The sequence below is a fragment of the Lactuca serriola genome, chromosome 1 (assembly GCF_051521515.1).
Source record: "Lactuca serriola cultivar US96UC23 chromosome 1, Lser_US96UC23_V15, whole genome shotgun sequence".
Classification (NCBI taxonomy): domain Eukaryota; kingdom Viridiplantae; phylum Streptophyta; class Magnoliopsida; order Asterales; family Asteraceae; genus Lactuca; species Lactuca serriola.
The window spans coordinates 206,015,991-206,040,901 of NC_136408.1; positions in this window are offsets into that span (position 1 = coordinate 206,015,991).

Genomic DNA, 24,911 nt, shown 5'->3' on the forward strand with positions numbered 1-24,911 from the left:
GAGAACAAATCCTCAGGAAGATCTCATAGTGCGGAATACAAAGCATGTATGTGATGTTCCGCTACCACGCCAGCTCCTTCCCCTTCGAAGAATAGGTACCTGAAACCAAAACTGAAAACTGTAAGCACAAAGCTTAGTGAGTTCCCCCACTATACCACATACCACATAATCACATAACATGCATGAAGAGTTGAAAAACTCTTTGATCGTTTAGATCTTATACAGGTTAATCAGAATAATGCAAACATAAATATCAAACACGAGAATGAATCAAAATAAGTTGAATGATTCAATAGCTTCATGCCTCAGCAGAGCTCAATTAAGAACTTCTGCTGTAGAGGCTTTTTAGGGTTACAATCGATAAAAGGTATTTGCTATGAATGATCGACTCCAAAATCTTACGTACAAAGATGCATGCAAGCTTCTATAAATACTAAACCCTAATAAATAAATCACGGATGGACAGGCCCAATCCGGATACAAAATTGGACTATGGACTGAGCCCAAGACGCAACACATAATGGACCCTACTATCTCCCCCTTTGCGTCAATTGGAGCGAGACCTTACTTTGGCTTGCTGGATCCTACTGCAGGAACTTTCTTCGTGGTATCGAACAGACAAGGAATGATGGCAAGAATGGTTTGTCTGAAACGAATGTACCACTGGATCATATCATTGAAATACTTTTTGTCATCTTCAGAATTATGCTTGCACCGATTAATGATCCCCAGAACATGTTCCAAGCATGAAGTGGTATATAGATGCTTGTCACCCAAGGTGAACAGACATTTTTGGCCTTCATTCCTGGTGAACCTGACTAATTTTCGCTTTGGATCGATCCTCCCCATCTTCATTTTATTCAAATCACTTGCAGAACCAACTGGGGAGATGGTGGGCTTCTTCTTGAAGACACTAGCAATTTCCTGATCCATCTTAGCAACTTCCATGACGTAGCAAACCAACATCCTTTTGAAGTGATTTATGATCGGCCCATACTTAGCTTCATTGGTGAGGAGGATGTTATGCAAGATGATCCAATCGTGTGGATTCAGGTTAGGAAGATCAACGAGTGAAATGGCATGTTCGGCTTTAGCTGACCCCCTCAATACTTTGAACCTAACATTTGTGAAGTTACCCTCCCGAAAGGGTTTGAGGACCCGAACATTGACGATCTTTTTTGCACTCCATGTTTGATACTGAGGCTGAGCAGACCTCAGATAGAAGTCAATAAGCTCCCTATCGACCTTCGGGTGAGGATGAGGGAATTCAACAACGTGGGAAAATGCATGAAATATAAAGGCCTTTCGGGTCAAGGGCATGTCGAACTGAGAGTCGACAGAATTAACCCTGTCCAAAGAGATCACAGGTTCAAGCCAGAGAATGTTGGGGGTCTCGATAGCTTCTTTGATAAGCTTCTCGAGAGTCCATGGAGGGAATAGGGTTTTTCGACTTTCAAGGAGATCATGAGCCTCCTTCATCTTCCTTTCGTTTGCTTCTGCCTCTTTAGCGATCCGAGCACTCATGTCTGGATCCTTATCCCTTGCCTGTTTCTTCAAGAGATCAGCAATGGTTTCTTTGTCATCATCGCCATCAGTATCATCCAGAGCCTTTTTCCCTTTATCTTGAGCACCCGAACCTGAAGCATGACCAGTTGTTGGAGGTTCGGTTGCTTTAGTTGAAGCTGATGTAGAAGTAGGAGGCGGTTGAGATTGATTTTCGCCCTTTGAAGCTCCTTCTCCCCCTTGTTTTGGATGGGCGACGTACTCAGGAAGCCCCACAATTTTGCTGAGCAAGGCAAGGGCAGGAGCAAGCTTCTTAGCAAGAGTTCGCCTCACTGAGTAGTTGAGAATTGGGTCGTGTGCTTCAATAATGTTGGAGAGGGCTCCGTGGACATCCAAAACACAACTCGAAATGACCGCGCACTCAGATCGAAGAGAAGCAACCTCCTTTTCTGATTGGGAAAGCTGAAGACTCTTGATCTTTAGAGCAGTTGTTTTGCGTGCAAGCGCATCCATCACAGAGTTCTCCGAAGCAAGGTCTTCTTGGAGCTTGGTCAATCGCTCCTCAACAACCGCCTGGAAAGATTTATTGTCAGCTTCAAGAGTCTGACGAAGACCGGCAAAGAGTTGTTTTTCTGATGCAAATGATGTAGCCAGCTTCTCAACAACGGAATCAACCTTCGTTGCATTAGATTCAGCTGCCCCTATAAAGACTGTAAAAGAATATTAGCAACGTGAAATAGTTTTTTGACTTTTTCGGTCGCAGCAGCATAGGCCTTTGTGGATGCCTCTATAGCAGCAGTGGCTGAGTTGATAGAGGCTTCATGAGCCTTGGTGAAAGTATCAACCATCCCCTGAATTGCAGCCTCTGAGATATTGGACCGAGAGGAGGAGGAGGAAGCGACGAGACTATCAATTTTCTCATGAAGTTCCTTGATGTGCTTTTTGGTGACAGGAGCATCATCGTCATCATCGCTTTGAACCTGGTAGGGACTGTAGTAGACAGAATCAAAGGTTATGTCTTCCCCTCCAAGAAAAGTCTCGGTATCGGCTGAGTGATTAGGAGATGAAGGCGAAGGTGGAGGTTCGGTTGTGGGAGTAGGTTCGGGTGTGGAAGTATGTTCGATTGCAGGTGAGTGTTTGGGTGCTGAAGTACGTGCCCCCGTATCAGATACGTTGGTTCGAACTCCAGTGGTTGCTGTTGTCGTAGCGTCGGAGAAAATGGGTGGTGGTATAGGAATAGAAGTGGGTGGAATGTGAGTAGTGGAGGTTATGAGGGGAATGGAAATAGAGATAGTGATTGGGGGAGGAGAGACAAGTTTGGTTGTAACTGGTACCTCATGTGAAGGCGAACGAGGAGGAGAGTCGCCTCGAAATGACTCCTCTGAGTCTGAACTCTCATCCTCTGATTCACTGGAGGAAGAGGCAAGAATGAGTTTTCGCCTGGGCTGGGTTTTCCTCTTCTTTGGTGGAGGTGATTGAGCAACCTTCGTTGATTTTCTCTTTTTAGGAGAAGGGCCTTTCGCCCCTTTGACCACTTTCTTGTCTTTCCCTTTTCTGGTTTCTTGCCCCTGGGAGCAGGTTTGTCGGCGTCATTGATAGACTGAAGCATCTCTAGAGTGAGCTCTCTGGGACCTGAAGGAAGAAACTCCTTGTAGGTCTTGATGATGCGGCTCTCCCCTGATACACAAGCATACATAGACTCTGGAATAGAGCCAACAAATAGGAACTTGGAAGGATCTGTCACAATTATCTTCGTAGTGTGGAAGACGCCAATAGAGGAGAATGGAGAAGTGGCCACAATAGGGACATGATACTTGTCCATTGCCCATTTGGTGACGAGCGTCCAGAACCTGGCGTAGGAAATTTCAGAATGGCGAGAAGTAGAGGCAAGGCTTTGGATTAACTGCTACCATAGAACTGAGCCATAGTCGAGGTTGACACCATTGTACAACCCATAGAGAATCGTCATGAACAGATGACTAGCCCCATCAGAACCGGCACTCGTCTCTGATAGACCCTTGAACAGTATAGTGAAAAAGCCATTCCACTAAGGAGGAAGGCACGACTTCTTGAACTTCGTGACAGTGGTAAGGATTTAAGTGTAACCCATGTTGTAAAACAAGGAGAACAATTGTCCCATAGAAATCGATTCAGGGTTAACTCTTGACTCATTAGGTTCAAACCCTAGAAGCAAGCAGAATCGTTGTTTTAAGATGGAGGTTTTGGTGTCAAGAATGTCGAAGTAGATGCGATCAACAGACTTGTCGTAGTGAGCAGTGGAGAAAATCTATGATAGACATTCTATAGGTACAATCTCGACCTTGGTCAGTATGAGAACCAGTAGAGAGTATTTGAGACACTCCAATATGGGGTACATAAAGGCATCATAGGAAACTGGTGTGAGATCAATGACCAAGCTTTGTTGGGGTCTGATTGGGAGAATGTGGGAGGTTTCATGGACAAAGGAGGAATCCGCCATTGTTGAGTGCTTCGAAGAAGAAGATGAACAGTGGTAGAAAAGCGTCTTTGTTTGCTCTCAGAAATTTGGGTGCAGTAAAGAGGTAAAACAACGTAGGGTTTACCCTTTATACCATGTGTAGAAGTGAGATAAAAATTCGCCCCCAAATCTTCTTGAAAAACGAATCGGTTCCTGAGTTGATTGACACGTGACAGTTAGCAACCCCTATGATTACGCATGAGAGAGAAAAATGTTTCCATTTTGCACGTCTTCCCATCAAATGTCTTTTTGAATTCCTAAATCCTTTAGTCTCCCGGCTGAGTCATCATCTTATCCTTAAAATGAGCTGTCTTCACTTAAATAAAAGCAAACGCGTAGATAAACCACAACATCCCTTTGAGAATATAGCATTAAAAGCCATAGCTATAAAAATAGCTTGTAGTGAACCAAACCAGACTTTTGGAAAATCAAAAAGATTTTCGTGCATAGAGTGTCAAAGGTAAAGAAATAAAGCAACATATATGTGAGAAATTGTGATGTCAATATAGACACGAAACAGTGGATCCGGGCACGAATCTCTTCCTTCAAAGTCAAGAGAGACTTTAAAGTGTTTGTGTGGTTTCCTGTTGAATTACGATCAATCACTTGTTAAGAAGTGTTGAAAGGCATCTTTTAATGAGGCTTAGAGGGGTGGCTTTCGCTTCAATTCAGAATTCCAGATCTTGACATAAGATAGAAACCGAATGAAGTACTTGTGAGACCAATGTTGTCTGTTGAACAAGTAGGTTTGGATCATATTTTAGTGACTTGTTGGAAATGCTTGGTGTGAAATCTCAAGAAAATTTAAAACTGGATTCTATGGGAAGAAATGTTATGGTATGTAACAATTTCATAAGAATCACACAAAAGGAAAATAGAGATTTCATGGTACAACCACTTGGGTGGATTCGTTAATTCATAAGTGAAAGCTAGATCAAATTTAATTGTTCACCGTCAATGCATAGTGGGTATTGAATTGTGGGTTTCACTTAGCACGTAGTGACACGAAGCTAAGATCACAAACACAGAGATTGTGTAACCATAAACCTCAGTGGTAATTTCTGAGAGTCTCAAGGGTTACATGTATGATGCGAATATGATGAAGAAAAATGTTTGAGGTGGTGTAAGGAAACCAAAGTACCTCTGCTATAAAAAGAGTGACCAAGCAGAAAACTCTTAACTCATATGAGAAAAGAGTAAGGTAGCTCGTGATTAGAATAAATGTGGCAGCCTAATTGGGAAGACAAGGTTTGTATATACCCAGTCAATAAGGCTTTATTCAAAATCAGTTGAGGCTTTGGACAACATGCATCATCATGCTTCTTTGGACACTTAGCTAGTAAAAAGTGTGAGAATGATACCTGACCTATCGATATTCCATAAACTGTTAACATAAACAGAAGTAGAGAAAGAAAGAAAATATTTTTGGAATTTTTGATATTTTGTAAAAAGAAAAACAAAACAAACCAAACTGAAAAAAAAAATTGAACCGAACCCGAAATGGACCGAACGCTCGGTTCATTTCGGTTCCAAAAAAAAAATTTGGATTTTTGGAAAAACATTGTACAAAAGTATACAACCCAAGATATCACCTTTTTGAGATAAGTGAAAACAAGTGCAGTGGGACCGAACCCGAAATAGAACGAGAGTTCGGTTCATTTCGGTTCCCGTGTGAACCGAGCCCGAAATAGACCGAGCGTTCGGTTCATTTCGCTTCCAACTTCTAGTTTTGAGAAGGTGTTTTTGGTACTGAATCCGATTCCATCATACCTAGGCCTTGTAGGATTTTATTGAAACTTGCTTCAGGAAGGGCTTTGGTGAAGATGTCTGCCAGTTGATCATTGGTTCGAACAAAGTGAATTTCTACGTTTCCATCTTCCACATGATCCTTAATAAAGTGATACCTCAGTGCTATATGCTTTGTCTTGGAATGTTGCACTGGGTTATGACAGATCCTAATTGCACTTTCTGAGTCGCAATATAGTGGGATCTTTTTCATATTGAGTACATAATCCCGGAGTTGGCTTTGGATCCAAATCACTTGAGATGTGCAGGAGGCAGCTGCAATGTACTCTGCTTCGGCTGTAGACAGAGAAACACATGTTTGTTTCCTAGATTGCCAGCTCACCAACTTCCCGTCGAGGAATTGACAGCCTCCTGTGGTGCTTTTTCGGTCTAGACCACATCCTCCTAGGTCTGCATCTGAGTAGGCTTGAACGAAGAAACCAGAGTTTGATGGATACCAAAGACCGAGAGAGGTGGTTCGCTTCAAATACCGGAATATATTCTTCACTGCCAGCATGTGTGGTTCATGAGGATTTGCTTGGAACCTGGCATAATAGCACACTAAAAACATTATATTGGGCCTGCTAGCTGTGAGGTACATCAGGGAACTAATCATTTGGCGATATAGCGTTATGTCGACTGTCGGTTTTTCCAAAGATGGTGTGAGCTTGGTGACGAACGCCATAGGGACTTTGACCTTGGAGTCTCCCATCATGCCGAATTTAGCAAGGAGAGTCTTTGTATATGCTTCCTGGTTGATAAAGATGCCATCGGGTCCCTATCTAATATTTAAACCAAGGAAAAAGTTAATCGGACCCATTGAGCTCATTTCAAATTTAGTCTCCATCAACTTTCTGAATTCAGCTGTTAGGCTAGGATTCGTTGAGCCAAAGATGATATCATCGACATAGATTTGAACGATCATAAGGTGGTTACCTTCCTTTTTACGGAAGAAGGTTGGGTCAACCGAACCTTGTTTAAACTTAGACATCTTTAAAAACTTAGTTAATGTTGCATACCATGCCCTAGGTGCTTGTTTCAGACCATAAACAGCCTTAACCAAGATGTAGTAGTGATCTGGATGCTTTTCATTTACAAAACCAGGAGGTTGCTCCACGTACACGGTTTCTTCAAGTTCCCCATTCAGAAACGCACACTTCACATCCATCTGGTAGACCTTGAAATTTTTGTGTGCAGCATAGGCAAGAAATATTCGAACGGATTCCATCCTTGCTACCAGAGCGAATGTCTCTTCGTAATTGATTCCTTCTTCCTGGAAATATCCTTTCACCACTAGTCGAGCCTTATTTTGAATCACATTTCCCTCATTGTCCATTTTGTTTCTGAACACCCATTTGAGACCGACAACCGAGGCATCTTTTGGAGTTGGAATGAGTCTCCAGACCTTATTTCTTTCGAACTCATTGAGTTCGTCTTGCATTGCCTGAACCCAATCAGAATGATCGAGAGCAATATTGACGGTCTTCGGCTCTATTTTGGAGATGAAAGAATTAAACATGCAGAATTCTACTTTGGAGAATAAAGCATTTTGCTTCGCCTTCAGTTGTCATCGAGTTAGAACCTTTTCTGATGCATCACCCACTATTTGAGATACAGGATGATCTTTGGTCCATTTGGTGAGAGGAGGATAATCTGGATCATAGGATGGATCCAATTCAGCATTTACCATTTCTTCCAGCTCTGATTGAACATCATCGTCATAGTGTATATCGGAATTCTCCCCCTCGACAGATGATGAAGTATATGGATGTGAACCAAGAAGTCTTTCTTCGACTGGGCTTTCGGGCTGATCCGGACTTTCGGTTGTCATTGGACTTTCGGGTGCTACAGGACTTTCGGGTGCGTCAAAGATTGGATTCTCCCCTGGATATGTGAGTCTTGTTGATTTGAAGAAAATTGATTCTCCCCCTCAACCGAAGTACCGCTCTAGGGAGGTTCGTTTCGAACTGGTTCTTCTTCTCCCATTTGTTTGGCTGCATCTTCGACAATCTTCTTAAGGTGATCAATCTTGTTGTTCGCTGCCGTGGCCTCAGAGTGAGCAGCTTTCTCAAGTTCATCAAATAAATCCATGAACTGGTCAAAGAAATTGGCGATTGAGGCTGTGGCTTGACCTATTTGAGAGAAAATCTCTCCAATTGCTTCTTCGGTAGACTTCAACTTCTTGACGTAATTGTCATCGAACGTCACATAATAGGTTTCTTCAATTCTTATAGAACGCTTATTCAAAACCCTGTATGCCTTTGAAGTAAGAGAATATCCCAGAAAGATACCTTCATCAGCTTTGACATCAAACTTGTTGCGATGTTCTTTGGAGTTGAAGATGAAGCACCTTGAACCGAATACGTGAAAGAACTTGACATTCGGTTTCTTGTTGTTAATAATCTCATAAGGGGTGAGATAGAAACGCTTGTTGAGATAAGATCTGTTTTGAGTAAAACAAGCTGCAGCAATGGCGTCAGCCTAGAAATATAGAGGAAGGGAAGCAAAACTCAGCATGGTTCGGGCCGCCTCACACAGGGATCGGTTTCGCCTTTCGGCAATTCCGTTCTGTTGAGGTGTATAGGGGGCTGAGAAATTGTGACTGGTGCCTTTTTCTGCTAAGAAATCTTCGAATTCTTTGTTCTTGAATTCCAGTCCATTGTTGCTCCTGATGTTTCGAACGACTTTCCTCAGTTGCACTTCGACCTGCTTGATAAAGATCTTCAGCTTGGGAGTCGCCTCAAATTTGTGCTTTAGAAAGAATACCCAAGTAAATCGTGAGAAGTCATCAACAATAACAAGGATGTACTTGTTACCGCCAATGCTCTCGATTGATGATGGACCACATAAGTCGATGTGAAGCAACTCAAGTGGTTCAACAACTTTGGTGTTTATGATTGTTGGGTGACTTTGGCGACTTTGTTTCCCCATTTCACATGCAGCACATAAGTGTACTCAATCGAACTTAAGCAGTGGAAGTCCCCGAACATGACCACCGGTGACTAGCTTGTTGATGTCTTTGAAGTTGAGATGTGAGAGCCTTCGGTGCCACAACCAACTTTCGTTTGAATGGGCTTTGGACAAAAGACATATGGCTGGATTCCCTTTGATTGGTCTGAGATTCAGAGGGAACATTTCACCTTTTCGTTCAGACTTGAGAATAACTTTGTTGGATTTCTTCTCTATTATCTCTGAACCTTCGTCATCAAATGAGACTTTAAGACCTGTACCTCCCACCAGTTGAGACACACTGATGAGGTTATGCTGCAATCCTTCTACATACGCCACCTTCTTGATTGTAAAGTCTCCATTGGTTATCATCCCATAACCCTTTATCGTTCCATAAGAGTTGTTACCAAACTTGACATTGCCACCGTTTTGAAGTGACCGAAACTCCCTTAGCTCTTCCTTCCTTCCTGTCATGTGACGTGAGCAGCCACTGTCTATGTACCATTCTTCGTCGAACTGCTCGTCACTTATTACCTGCAAAAATTAAGCAGATTTAGGAACCCAAAGTTTCTTGGGTCCTCGTGAGCCTTTTACAGAAACAGGAATAGTAAGAGAAACATCAACAAGATATGTTCGTTTTATTAAGGTTGTTTCATCTTTCCTTTTAATAGTAAACACTTTGATTTTATTGGAGTTAGATGCAGGTATTTTGGATTTAGGTTCGGGAGTTTGGATTTTAGCTTGCTTTCGGTCTTCATTTGCTGAGGAAATCTTCCTTTTTCCTTTCAAATCCTTCGTCGATTGTGAGCTTGGTGTAGGACGAGAATTAGGCTTAGAAGAAGAATGAGAACGAGAAGAATTAGAGGAACAGAAGTTAGAGTAAGAATCTTTCCTGAATTGAGGTTCGAAATGACCCTTTGGGTTGGGACCATTTGAGGGACCGAACCTGGACCTTCGGTTGCTGTTTGTTGATGGACCGAAACTAGATTTTCGGTTGTTGTGAGTTGCTGGACCGAAACTGGGTCTTCTGCTGTAAAAGCTTGATGGGCTGAACTCTGGTCTTTGTCTGTTGTTGTTTGGTGGACCGAAACCAGCCTTTCGGTTGTCGTTACTTTCGGGACCGAACCTATCCTTCCGGTTTTGTTCTTCCTGTGGCCCGAAAGTCTTCTTATGGTTCTTTTGATCCAATGGACCGAAGCTCCTTTTACTCTTATTTTCTTCTCCTTTTGGCTTGGAGTTTCTATCAAAGTGAGTATAGTGAGGATTTTGGGAGCGCCAAAATTGCTTTCGCTCTGAGAGATTTTTCTTCTATCTCAGATTTCTCTGCTGCTTTTGATTTTTCACTTGTTTCGGTTGTCTGTGAATATTTGCCTTATGTTTCGGCTTCTGAGCAACAGGTTCACTTTGCATGGAAGAGGTTTCTCTTGTTGAGGAGACATATTCCTCTGGAACCTCTTTTGTGCCACTGGAACTGGGCACGTCAAAGTTGGTAGGTTTATTTAGTGGTTCTACCACATATCTACCTTTGGCCTTCCATGAAGTTCGCTCCGACAAACCAACTGTTTCATCTACATTGTCTATCGGTGCAGAACAGAAAAACTCATCACAACCATCTGCATTATCTTCATTCACCAATGTAGTGAGTTCGGCTGTCTGATGTTCGGTTACTCTTGTGACCTTATAAACCTGATTGGGAGTGGTTCTAACCTTTTGGTATACAACGGCCTTTTCTTTAAAGATTGGGGACTTATTTTTGGACAGACGAGCGAATTCCACAGAATTTTCAGAAATCAAGTTTTTGTGGTTTTCAGGTTCGCTCCTAATAAACTATGAACAGTCAACCTCATCCTCTATAGAGATTTCACTCATGTCATCGTCCTCATTAAGTTCAAATGCATTTTCAACATCAATTTTATTTTCTGAACTTAATTTGGTACTCAATGAGTCAAATTTTTGTATAGTTTCGGCTCTGAGTTTCAACTTATCATTTTCATCCAAAAGATTCTTAAGCATGTCCTTATGGTCTTTGGACTTTATAAAAGATTCAATTTTGTCCAGACCATACATATAAGTGAGATTTACATCATCTGAAGATACAACACTTTCATAGTTGTATGCTTCGGCATCGATTTCATCCTCCTTTAACTCAAGGAAGGGAAAAATCATGCGATGTATCTTCTGGCCTATTGTCTCTTTGCAAATAGATATTTTCATCCCTAGATTTAACCAGCTCCAACTCCTTCTGCTCAATCCACATCCTTCGCTCCTCACTCTTGGATGATACCCGCTTATTTGGTCAGTTAGATTAGAATTCGTGACACGTGTTTGAGTTAAACAACTATCTAGATTTGAAATTCTTGAATTCAAGTTATCTAATTCTTTTTCATATGATGTTTGTGGAATTTTAAACGAAACAAAAATGGATTGTACCTTCTTGATCAGTTCATCTAGTTCACTGATCTGCACACTGAGATGCTTCGCTGTAAAGCACACGTCCTCTCGCTCCTTACCCACTTCGTTTCCACCATCAGTGTTGTATCCCCTCATCTGGGATACATCTGTCACCATCAGACATCTTCCACCAACATCACCACTCTTCGCCACATAAGCCTTTCCATGAGAAGGCTTTCTCACCTCATCCTCTTCTGAGTCGGTTGACCACACCTGTATACCACCGAACTCATCATCATCTACCGAATCTTGCACAACAAGAGCATTCATAGAGGGATTAGTAGTAGCTCTCTTCTTTTTAATCTCCTCCAGTCTTTTCAGGAGACTTGCTTCTTCATCCTTCTCCTCATCTTTCTCTGCCAATTTCTTCAACACGCAATCTTTTGCGTAGTGATTTTTCCCACCACAGTAAAAACAGCTGACACCAGAATCAGCTTCACCATTCGCTTCTTTCTTTGATTCTTCAACCTTCAGCTCCTCTTTCACTTTTTCAGAGCTGTAGCTTCCCTACCAGTTTCGGTTCTTGTTGGTAGGGAACTTCTTCTTGATGAACCTTCTGGGATTTGACACCATCATAGCATAGTCTTCAGTAGTTAAATCGTAGTCTCCCATATTCAAATCTTCTTCTTCTGCTGCTGCATTCTTACCTTTAGACAGAAGATCCAAAGACCCCAAGTTTGAAACCACGCTTTTCTCTTGTAGCACAATCTTTTCCTGGGATTTCAGAATCCCCACCAGTTTTGCCAAAGAATACGATTTGAACTGCTCATGTGCTTTAACCGTCGACACAACCGCCCTCCATTCGGGTCTTAGGCCATTTAAGAAAGTGACCTTCTGTTCGATGAGCTTTCTTTCTATGTCATGTTTGATCATCTTGCTGAGAAGATGATTGAACCGATCAAATGTTTGTGTAACAACCTCCTCTGGCTTCTGCTTGAACTCTCCAAATTCAGAGAGAAGTAGGGTCTGAATTGAGTGCTCCAGATCTTCATATGTGGAGTACAGCTCTCGCAGCCGATCCCAGATTTCCTTTGCTGTACCACAAGAACTTACTAATCGAAATGTGTCGGATTGAAGAGCGAATCGAATTAGTCTCAATGCCTTAATGTTGCATTGGAACTTCTCCTTTTCGTCCTGAGCGACGTCTTTCACATCTTTTAATAGATCATTATACTCCTTTTGAGTTTTAATGATTCTTGAAGTGCTTGAATGAGCAAAAGGGCCAGCTGTGATAGCTTCCCATATCAGATACCCATTATCTTCTGATCCAATAATGTAATCTTCAAAGTGGTGCGTCCACACTTCATAGTCTTGACTGTAGAGGATTGGAATCTTGGTTGTTGATCCGATGTTGTTAGAGATGTTGATGAGATTGGATTGAGAATCGTCCATGCTTGATCGTTTAAGCTGTTATAAGATCAGACTTTGTAATACGTAATATTAGGGCAAGATGAATAATTAATGAGATATGTCAATTATGGAGTGACGGCTCAATAAATATCAATGAATGCGGAATGAACCCTAATCACTTCTTTCACAGAAGAGATGTGTATGAATTACACAGTCTCCTTCTCTGATACCAATTGAAGAGTTGAAAAACTCTTTGATCGTTTAGATCTTATACAGGTTAATCTGAATAATGCAAACAGAAATATCAAACACGAGAATGAATCAAAATAAGTTGAATGATTCAATAGCTTCACGCCTCAGCAGAGCTCGATTAAGAACTTCCGTTGTAGAGGCTTTTTAGGGTTACAATTGATAAAAGGTATTTGCTATGAATGATCGACTCCAAAATCTTACGTACAAAGATGCATGCAAACTTCTATAAATACTAAACCCTAATAAATAAATCACGGATGGACAGGCCCAATCCGAATACAAAATTGGACTATGGACTGAGCCCAATACGCAACACATAATGGACCCTACAATGCATATATTGTCGGGCATATCTGGGTGCTCGACCTACCCCTTCGGTCCTCTCGACCGGATACTGCCTAACATATCTTGGTGCTGGCCTCCCCTTCGGTCGTCACAACCGGATACTAACTAGCATATCTGGGTGCTGGTCTCCCCTTTGGTCCTTATGACCGGATACTGCCTAGCATATCTGGGTGTTGGCCTCCCCTTCGGTCCTTACGACCGGATACTGGGGACTATTTCACCCCTACTGTTACCACATAACACATATCACATAGCATCATATCATACTAGCACATAAACACAACACAGGTAGTAGCAACCTTAGATGAATATCACAGAGACAATCATCTATCATACAACTCCTACTGGTGGGCCGGCATTGTGGCCGTAGACCCACCGCTACTGGAAGGTAACTCACCTCAAAGTAGCTGCTGATCTGCGTGGGAACTGACTGTCCTCTGCTGCTGCTGCCCCGGAAATCCTTCGGCTATAATTCCCACAAAATACTCAGTCAAATACTGCTAACCGACCTCAGGGTAAAATAACCATTTACCCCTAACCAAACCAAGAGTCAAAGTCAAACTCAACTTCCAGTTGACCCGACTCGCCGAGTTGGCTTGCCAACTCGCCGAGTCCCTATTCATTTGATTGTCCAAAATCCCGTCTCTACTCGTCGAGTTAGGCATTGACTCGACGAGTTTTCCTTCTAACCCAAAGTCCAATAGTCCTTCATCCTACTCGCCGAGTCTGTTCTTGTGGCAAGAAGATTGCCTTGAACTCGCCGAGTCAGGGCATTGACTCGCCGAGTTCCTTCATGGGTGAGTCTGGCTTCCGACTCACTGAGTCACACCCCATGACTCACTATTCCACTCTGCAAACACGAAAAGGGGGAAAACTCGGGGACTCGCGACTCGACTCGCCGAGTCTTTCACATGAAAATATTATATACTCGATTTTGCTTGGATCCAGCTCATGCCATACATAGATCTGGGTTTCTAAGGCTTGATTAACACCTAAAGTTTCCAACTTTATGTGTTAATAAACACCAATGAAGGTTATAGGTGTAAAGCCCGAAAAATGGATCTACCAATGATCAAAGACAAATAACAGAAGCAAAGATGAAATAATAATCAAAATAACAAAACGAACCAAGCTTGCATACGCCTTAAAGCAATAAAACGTCAGATACAACTTGGGAAAACACGAAGGCATCAACAACCTTTAAAGTCTGACACAACGCCCTATTTATAGCCATGACTTACAACCGCAAGGAGTTTACGGCCGTAAGGAGTTTACGGCCGTAAACACATACCAACCGTAAACTAGACAAAATTGATTCTTTCTACACAATCACTACCACTAATCAGTATACCTAGACCAAACCATTAGACAAGGTCTTTCAATCTCCCCCTTGGTTTGGACTAGCTCGAGCCCATTCCTTTGTTAACAATCATCACGTCCATCTGGCCCATCGCTCCATTCCACATCCTCTTGCTTAGAATCTTCGCGATCATCGTTGTGTACACCTTAGCTCCTTCCTCGTAAATATCTTCAACAACTTTAATTTGAAAGTTGCTAAGATAATGAATATCCCATTTCCTGAACTGCAGCAAGTCTCTGCGATCGTACAAACGAATACACCCATTCTTAAGTTTGATAACAGCTCCCGATGTATTTTCATCATAGACCCAACATTCCAAAGAACTGAGAGATCCATCTTGATAGCCTTGAAGTACAGGAAACTGCTTGACTTGTTTCGTTGCTGGCCACATCACTACCTGCAACGGCTCGTCAGTAGACGGTTCCAAGACATCTGGGTGTTCAAATACAACTGAGTCTGCCGTCGGCATCGATGGAAATCCTTTCTTCACTTGATCATCCAGAAAGTGTTTAAACTGAGTAACCTGAGGAGTGTTGAAAAGATTGATAAACGGAGCTTGAGACAATTCCGTTAGATCAATTCTCGTGAACGACCTAAACACATGAATATCCTTATACAATTCTGAATTACCACTCTTACGAATGACAATCCACATTCTGAGAGCATCATGAAATCCCCAGGCAGCCAATCCTGATCTATCTTCAAATGTATCTCGGAACCTAACAACTTCAAGATCAGTAACAGTTATTAAGGGTTCGCTCCGAAATGTATTCTGATTAATATTCCGTTTAAACAACAATTGTCCTTTCTGAACATCATCTTCTTGATTACGACGAGTAAGTTCTTGAATGTGTGGAGCTAATGGAGGTTCAACAACAACACGCTCAGCAGTACCAGAAGACTGACCGACTGGTAGGTCAACCGGAAAAGCTTGTACGTGAAGATTAATCCTTTGTTCTTCAGCAGACGTTTGGTACCTCTCACCAAGATCAACTTCAAGTTTCTTCTTTAACTCAAAATAACTCGAAGTCAGCAGATTAAAATGATCTTGCAAATCGGAGATCTGCTTGCTTTTCACCTTCTTATCCTTCTTAAGTCCAGCTAGTTGTCCGCGAAGATCGAGATTCTCAGCACGAAGCTCTACCACCTGAATATCAAGTTTAATATTTTCTGGCTAAGAATCGAAATTTCTTTCTGCAGACCAGTAAGAGTAAGATTGTCATCCCTAGCACCACCTTCTTCAATGGAAACACCCTTTCCTCGAGGATCTGGCGATGCAATTTGTTCTTCAACCATGTGCAACACCAGCGTTTCAGAGGCAACATCTTGATGGTATCTAGGGACTGAGAAACCATGCGGTGCAGAGGAACCACCAACATCAAATGTTGAACTAGGACCAGTTGGAAACATCTTTGTAGTGGTGAGCCTTGTAGTAGTAGTGAAAGGTGGGGTAGGAAGACCACTAACCAAACTTGTGATTAGTTCAGATTGTCTTGCATCAAGTCTTCTTCTTTTAGAATGTTGTTGGTCAGCTTCAAGAGAAAACACACTCACAAATGGTTCGCGAGTAGGAGAAACAGACACAGGAGGGGAACATCCCATAACCATCTCCATAGGATAGAAGTTGACACCATTTGCTTTGAAGTAGGAGTTCGCGTATCAAACGTCTCGCTCGATTTCCTTGTCTCAGTTGTGTGAAGACCAACATCATCGACATTATAGAAAATTGTGTCAAGATTTTCATGAGACACAACATTAGCACTGCTTGCCAACGAAGCTGCAATATCATCGCGATCAAAACCAGTCAAATCTAGATCATCAAACGAGTTATTTCTCTCTTTACCAGTACTCAATCTCCACCAACTTGATCATCACTCAACTCCTTTTCTTGTTCTGAGACAGTTTGAACTTTGGGAGTTGGAGAATCTTCTTTTTCGGTTTCTTCATCTTCGGAAACATCTATAACAATGTCGTTTGGCGTTGACCTTTTAGCAGATGTCTGCTCCGAGGAGGATCGCTCAGACGACTCATATGACTCTGGAGTCTCATCCATCTCAGTAAATGTCACACCCCGCTAAAGCGGAAACACAGGGCGTGGCAGTACAAAGGGTTTCATAGCAAAAGTTAAAAGACAACACCAACCATAGTATTAAAAATCATTACAATTTTACAATGGGTTTAAACAACTTTGAAAAGAAATTACAATGTAAATTGAAATACAACACATGCGAATGCTCCTAAAAGTGAAGTGTCCCTAAGTGCCACTTACTCGATAATTCCTAAGAAAACATGTAAAACGAGCGTCAACTATAAAATAGTTGGTGAGTTCACAAGTTTATAAAATCGAGCTTGAAATAAGGCTTTTCGTAAATACAAGTACATTGCTTTAATGATAAACAAAGTTGATTGCTATTAATGAATACAAGTTTATTGCTATAACGAGAAACGAGTTTGTATGTGTATGAGCAAACAATGAGTCTCAACCAAACCTATCACTGAAGCCCTATCGAGACATATGCTATCGTTCCATAGATGAATATGGTATCATGCACTCCAGCAATAGGGCGAGTGAGGAGTTATCAATTCCTAATAGCGCTATCCATAATGACCATTGGCTCAAAGAGTTAATGGTTAGAGATAAGGGAAGGGCCTTAGTACGATAAGTTCTCATGTTCCGTGTTGCATAGACATACATAAAGAGACATAGCAATACAATAGCAATCATGTTTGATAATAATCAATTTAAATACAACATGCAAACAGTAGTTTTTCTGGACAAGCTTTTCCACCCCAAAACATAAAAACTGAAAATAGGGGAGTGCGTGAATACTCACAATACATTGAGATGATGCAAATGGTGCCTTGACTATGTTCCACGTATACCACTACCGATTCCTACAATATTGGTATTCACTAATGAGTCTCTAATCGAAATGTAACACTAGTATATTTACAACTACAATAAAATTATGCCAATACTGAGTCACAATTGAATATTGATAAATTATAAATATTTTTCTGAGGAAATTAAGTTTCAAAGAATCAATTGTTATATAACAATTTAAGCGGAAAATTTTCATTATTGAAATGTTAATATTTAACATTTTAGAGGTGTTCCAATGATTAAATATTCAAAACTAAATCAATTTAGTTCTAAAATTTTCCAAACTTTGCATTTTAGTTTTAATTGAAGTCAAAGACCTCAAGATAATTTTTCTTGAATTTTTGATTTGTCTAACTATTTTTCACCACTTTAGTTTCTTGAATAACCATAAAATTATGAAAAATACTAAACAGTTAATAAAAATTACCAAACTTCAGATTTTGGTTCTAAATGTGTTAAACGACTACTAGATAATTTTTCATGGATTATGGATATGCATAACCATTTTTCATATATTTAATTCTCTAAATATATAAAAATTCATGAAAAATAGAAATCAGTTTCCAAAATTACCCAAACTTTTTTATTTAACTGTTATTATACATTACTAGGCTGGGAAAAATATAAAAGATATTTTTCAGTGGGTATTTCTATTTTTTCTCGTTTTATCCCCTTAAATAATCATTAATTGAAGAATACATAATAAAAAGTTAAAATAAATTACCAAAAAATTTTTTAACGTCATTTACAGTGTAAGTAATCTGAGAAAAATACTAAAAGTGGTTTTCATATTGTATAATCCGATTTTGGGTATTTATGTGTATTTAAGTGTATTTAACCTTAGAAAATAGGAGAAAAATAGTATACAGTAGAGAAAAATTATCAAAATTTGTATGTAACCTCCTACTGTACAAAATGATGTTCTGGTAAACTTTCATTAATTTTGGATAATCAGAACTATTTTTCCTATTTTTAGGCCATTATAATTACCAAAAATTGGGAAAAATAGGAAGACATGATGAAAAATTCTGAAATTATTTTTCTTAGTCTCCCAACACAGGTAAGAGCTGCTAAAATTGTAGATACCATTTTTATATTCTCTAATGTGGTTTTTTTTTTATTTATTAGAGCTAAACAAAAAGAAAATTTCAAAACCATATTAAACAGTAACAAAAATGGATGAAACTTAATGGGAGATGTTTATCAATTTAGAGGATCATCCAAGAATTTTTCCAGAATTTATTTACTAGTTTAAGTATTTTATACGATTTAACACTCTATTTTCTTATTATTTTCATGTAAAAATAAAGAAAACATATATTGAGCTGAAAATTTCCAGAACAGATCTTCATACAATTTAATAACATTGAAAAATTGTTCTCTTATTTTTGATGTCGAAAAACATGTCTAAAGGCTCAATAAATTATAGAGAAAACTTGGTTCTTGTGATTTTGGTAAAGATTATTGATGTTACTTTGAGAATTTTTACAGCATGTTACAAAGACTTTTAAATCAAGACCTTTTTGTACCTCTTAATACATGCTGTTAAGAGTTCAAAATAATTTTTGAATGATTTTTAGTGATGAAGACGTCCTTTGAACATGCAACACAAAACAAATGTTCATAAGGAAAGTGCTGTTTGAGCAACAGTTTTGTAAAAATTGTTAAAAATTGAAATATTGTAATTTTCTAGTGAGGTTAGATGGGTTTGAAATCTAACTCAAAATATTATATTTCAGAAAAAGAATCAAGAATTTTGGTTAAGAAATGAGTGAGATATGAAAGTTTAAAATCAGGTAAAGAAATCTGGCAGATTGCATGCATGATGATTGGTTAGAAAAGTGAGTTTTCATCATTTCCTTGAGTAAATATTTTGAAATAATTTAAATATATCATGATAAACTCATATTTTGGTCATGTTTCCAGAGATCAAAAGATTAAAACTTATCAAAATGTATACATGCATTTATGAACAAAATTTTGTTTCTCAAAAACTCTTAACTTGAGTTTGATGTTTTAGTCCTTAAAATCGATTTTTGCACTAAGATCATGAACATGCATGTTGGGTCATGTTTTGTTATGTATTGTGTCGATTGGGCTCGCTAGTTAGTCCGGTTTTGTAACTCCGGTTTGGGCCTGTCCAGCCGTGAGCTTGATAGGGTTTATTATAAATATAGGTGCTTGCATGCATCTAAGAAAAGGACGGAAACAATTGTAACAAAAGAATAGATCGATCAGAATAGTTTCATTATCGTTCTGTAACCCTAAGTCCTCTACAGCGGATGTTCTTAGTCGAGCTCTGCTGAGGATTGTTTGAATCAATCATTCGACATATTGTGATTCAACTTTGTCTTGTTTATTGTTTATGTTCTTCATACTACCTGTTACAAAGATCTAATCGATCTTCAAGTTTATTTAATTTCTTATCAATTGGTATCAGAGCAGGAGGCTGTGTAATTCATACACATCTTTTCTGTGAAAAAGGTTGCGATTAGGGTTATTCCGCATTAATCAATATTTATTGAGCCGTCATCCCATAATTGACGTAACTCAGCATTTATTTGTTTTGCCCTAATTTAATACATTACAAGTCTGATCTTTTAAACAAGTTATTCGATCAAGCATGGACGAGTCACAATCCAATCCCATTAATATTTCTAACAGCATTGGATCAACGACAAAGATTCCCATTCTTTATACTCAGGATTACGAAGTCTGGGCACATCATTTTGAAGATTATGTCATCGGATCTGAGGACAATGGATACCTCATCTGGGAAGCAATCGTATCTGGACCATTCACTCATTCAGCAAATTCAAGAATTATTAAAACTCAGAAGGAGTATAATGATCTTTTGAAAGACGTTAAAGATATTGCTCAAGACGAAAAAGATAAATTTCAGTGCAATATTAAAGCATTGAGATTAATCAGATTTGCTCTTCAATCTGACACTTTCAGGCTGGTGAGTTCATGCACAACTGCTAAAGAAATATGGGATAGGATGCGAGAGTTATATTCCACAGACGAAGATCTCGAGCATTCCATCCAAACTCTACTTTTGTCCGAGTTTGGTAAATTCAAGCAGGGTCCTGAAGAAACTGTGACTCAAACGTTCGATCGCTTCAATCATCTTCTTAGAAAGATGATTAAACATGACATTGAAAGGAAGTTAATTGAACAGAAGGTTACGTTTTTAAACGGCCTCAGATCGGAGTGGAGAGCTGTAGTGTCCACAGTTAAAGCGCATGAGCAATTCAAATCTTATTCTCTGGCGAAACTGGTAGGCATTCTGAAATCTCAAGAAAAGATCGTGTTACAGGAGAAAAATGTGGTTTCAAGCTTGGGTTCCTTGGCCCTTTTGTCCAAAAGCAAAGCTGTGATGGAAGATGAAGACCTCAACCTAGAGGATTATGACCTTACCTCTGAAGACTATGCAATGATGGTGTCAAACCCAAAAAGGTTCATCAAGAAAAGGTTCCCCACCAATAAGAACCGAAATTGGCAGGGAAGTTATAGTTCTGAAAAGGTTAGGGAAGAACCGAAGGTACAAGAACCAAAGAAGGAACCGAAAGCTGAAGGAGATTCGGGAGCGAGCTGCTATTATTGTGGAGGAAAGAACCACTATGCCAAAGATTGTGTTCTTAAGAAAATGGCAGAAAAGGATGAGGAGAAAGATAAAGAAGCAGTGTTGTTGAAAAAGTTGGATGAGATCAGGAAGAAGAAAGCTGTCACTAACCCTTCTATGAATGCTTTAATTGTGCAGGGTTCGGTAGCGAATGATGAGTTCGGAGGCGTGGAGGTCTGGTCATCCGACTCCGAGGATGATGAAGTAAGGAAGCCTTCTCATGGAAAAGGCTTATGTGGTGAAAGATGAGGGTAGCAGTGGCAAATGCTTGATGGTGTCTGATGTATCTCAGATGAGGGGATACAACACAGATGGTTGGAATGAAGACTCGAAGGAGCAACAGGACTTGTGCTTTACAGCAAAACCGCTCAGCGTGCAGTTCAACGAGCTTGATGAACTGATCAAGAAGGTACAATCCATTTTTGTTTCATTCAAAGTCCCACAATGTTCGTATGAAAAAGAATTAAAAAATGTTAATTCAAGAATCTCTCATCTAGACAGCAGTTTAACTCAAACACGAGTCACCAATTCTAACCTAACTGACCAAATAAGCAGGGTGTCTTCAAAGAGTGAGGAACGGAGGATGTGGATCGAATTGAAGGAGTCGGAGTTAATCAAAACCAAGGACGGAAAAATTTATTTGCAAAGAGACAATTTAAAACTTTTAAAACAGAGAAATGTCTTTTGTTTAATTGCTAAGCGTCTTTATACTAATATCACTCAGCTTCATATGAACTGTGAAATAGGACAGAAAATTCATCGCATGATTTTGCCCTTCCTTGAGTTTAAGGAGGATGAAATTGATGCTGAAGCGTATAATTGTGAAAGTGTTGTTTCGTCTGAGGATGTTAATCCGACATATATGTATGGTCTAGACAAAATTGAATCTTTCATAAAGTCCAAGGACCATAAGGACATGCTGAAAAACCTTTTGGATGAAAATGATAAACTGAAACTAAGGACCGAAACCATACAAAAGTTTGACTCATTGAGTACCAACTTGAGCTCAGAAAATAAAATTGATGTTGAAAATGCATCTGAGCTTAATGACGACGATGATATGAGTGAAATTTCTGTAGAGGACGTAGTTGACTGTTCTGAATTTGTCAAAAGCGAACCCAAAAACCACAAGAATCTTGTTTCAGAAAATTCAGTGGAGTTTGCTCGTTTTTCCCAACAAAAGTCCCCAATCCTTGAAGAAAAGGCTGTAGTATACCAAAAGGTTAGAACCACTCCAAATCAGGTGTATAAGGTCACAGGTGTAACCGAACATCAGACAGCTAAACTCACAGCCATTGTAAACGAAGATAATGCTGATGGCTGCGATGAGTTCTTCTGGTCAGCTCCTATCGACAATGCTGACGAAACAGTTGGTCTGTCAGAAAGGACATCATGGAAAACCAAAGGCAGATATGTGCCAGAACCTTTGAACAAGCCTGATAGCTTCAACACACCAAGTACTAGTGGTACAAAAGATGTTCCTAAAGAAAAAGCAGATTCTACAAAAGAAGATACTCATTCAAGCGAATCATCATCAGCTCAAAGTGAACCAGCTGACAGAAAGCAAAAACAAAAGGCGAATATCCATCTTCAGCCGAAGTAGGTGAAAAACCAAAAACAACAAAGGAATCAGAGATACAAGAAGAATCTCTCTGAAAGAAAACAGTTTTGGCAATCTCAAAATGCCTATTTCTCATATCGTGACAGAAATTTAAAGTCAGAGAAAAATACTGTTAGACCACAAGAGAACAATATCAACCGAAAGCAGAGGTTCGATTCAGAAAACCATATCAACCGAAAGCAGAGGTTCGGTTCAGAAAACAATATCAACCGAAAGAAAAGGTTCGGTTCAGAGAACACTATCTACCGAAAGCAAAGATTCGGTTCAGAGAGCAAAAGAGACCAAAATTCTAGGTTCGGTCCCACTAATGATCAAAAACAAAAGGGTCACCTAGAATCTCAAGTCAAGAAATCATCTCAGTCTAAATTCTCTCATTCTAATTCTTCTAATTCCTCTCAACCACGTTCTAAATTCTATTCTGTTCACTCTCAAAAACCTAAATCATCAAATGATCTGAAAGGAAAATTGAAGGTTTCATCAGTTAAACCAGAGTCCAAACCAAAAGCAACAAATCCCAATAAAATTAAGGTTTTCACCATCAAAAAGAAAGATGAAACAACTCTAATAAAAAGAACATATCTTGTTGACATCTCTCTTACTATTCCTGTTCCTGTGAAAGGCTCACGTGGACCCAAGAAACTTTGGGTTCCTAAATCTGCTTAATTTTTGCAGGTTATTAGTGATGAGCAGTTTGACGAAGAATGGTACATTGACAGTGGCTGCTCACGTCACATGACAGGAAGGAAGGAAGAACTAAGGGAATTTAGGTCTCTTTCAAACGGTGGAAATGTCAAGTTCGGGAACAACTCCTTTGGCACCATAAAAGGCTATGGAATGATTACAAACGGTGATTTCACGATTAGAAAGGTTGCATACGTAGAAGGACTACAACATAACCTCATCAGTGTATCTCAGCTTGTTGGAGGTACCGGTCTCAAGGTTTCATTCGACGATGAGGGTTCAGAAATAATTGAGAAAAAGACGAAAAGAGTTATTCTCAAGTCGGAGCGTAAAGGCGAAATGTTTCCCCTAAACCTCAATCCCATCAAAGGGAACCCAGCTATCTGCCTGTTATCCAAAGCACAATCTGACGAAAGCTGGTTGTGGTACCGAAGGCTCTCACATCTCAACTTTAAGGATATCAACAAACTTGTCACTAGAGGTCATGTTCGAGGTCTTCCATTGCTCAAGTTCGATAGAGAACATTTGTGTGCTTCATGTGAAATGGGGAAGCAGAGTCGTCAAAGTCATCCATCAATAATAAACACTAAAGTTGTTGAACCACTAGAGTTACTTCATATTGATTTGTGTGGTCCATCATCTATCGAAAGCATCGGCGGCAGCAAGTACATTCTTGTTATTGTTGATGACTTTTCGCGTTTTACATGGGTGTTGTTTCTGAAGCTTAAATCTGAAGCGACTCACAAGCTAAAGATGTTCATCAAGCAAGTTGAAGTACAGCTGAAGAAAGTCGTTCGCAACATCAGGAGCGACAATGGGCTGGAGTTCAAAAATAAAGAATTCGAAGAATTCTTGGCAGAAAGAGGAACCAGTCACAACTTCTCAGCTCCCTACACACCTCAACAAAACGGAATTGTCGAAAGACGAAACTGATCTTTGTGTGAAGCGGCCCGAACCATGCTAAGTTTTGCTTCTTTACCTTTATATTTTTGGGCTGATACTATCTCTGCAGCTTGTTTTACACAGAACAGGTCATATCTCAATAAGCGATTCACGCTCACTCCTTATGAGATCATCAACAACAGGAAGCCAAATGTCAAATTTTTCCATGTGTTCGGTTCATGGTGCTTCATCTTCAATTCTAAAGAACACCGTAACAAGTTTGACGTCAAAGCCGATGAAGGGATTTTTCTGGGCTATTCTCTCACTTCTAAAGCGTATAGGGTGTTAAACAAACGCTCGAGGAAATAGAAGAAACTTATTACGTGACTTTTGATGATAGCTATGTCAAAAAGCTAAAGGCCAACGTAGACACAGCTGGAGAAATCTTTCCTCAAACCGGTCAAGTCACAGCCTCAATTGCAAATCTCTTTGAGAAGTTCGTCGAGTTATTTGATGAACCCGAGAAGGCCATTCTCTCGGAAGCCAGCGCAACAGACAACAAGGTAGATCATCTGAAGCAACTTGTCGAAGATGCTACAACGCGAATGAATGAAGGAGTATCCAGTTCCAACAAATCTCCACAGCACAATGCTTCAGTCGAGGGGGAGGATTCATCTTCCTCATTACAGCCAAGCTCACATGTTGAGGGGGAGAACAGTTCTCAAG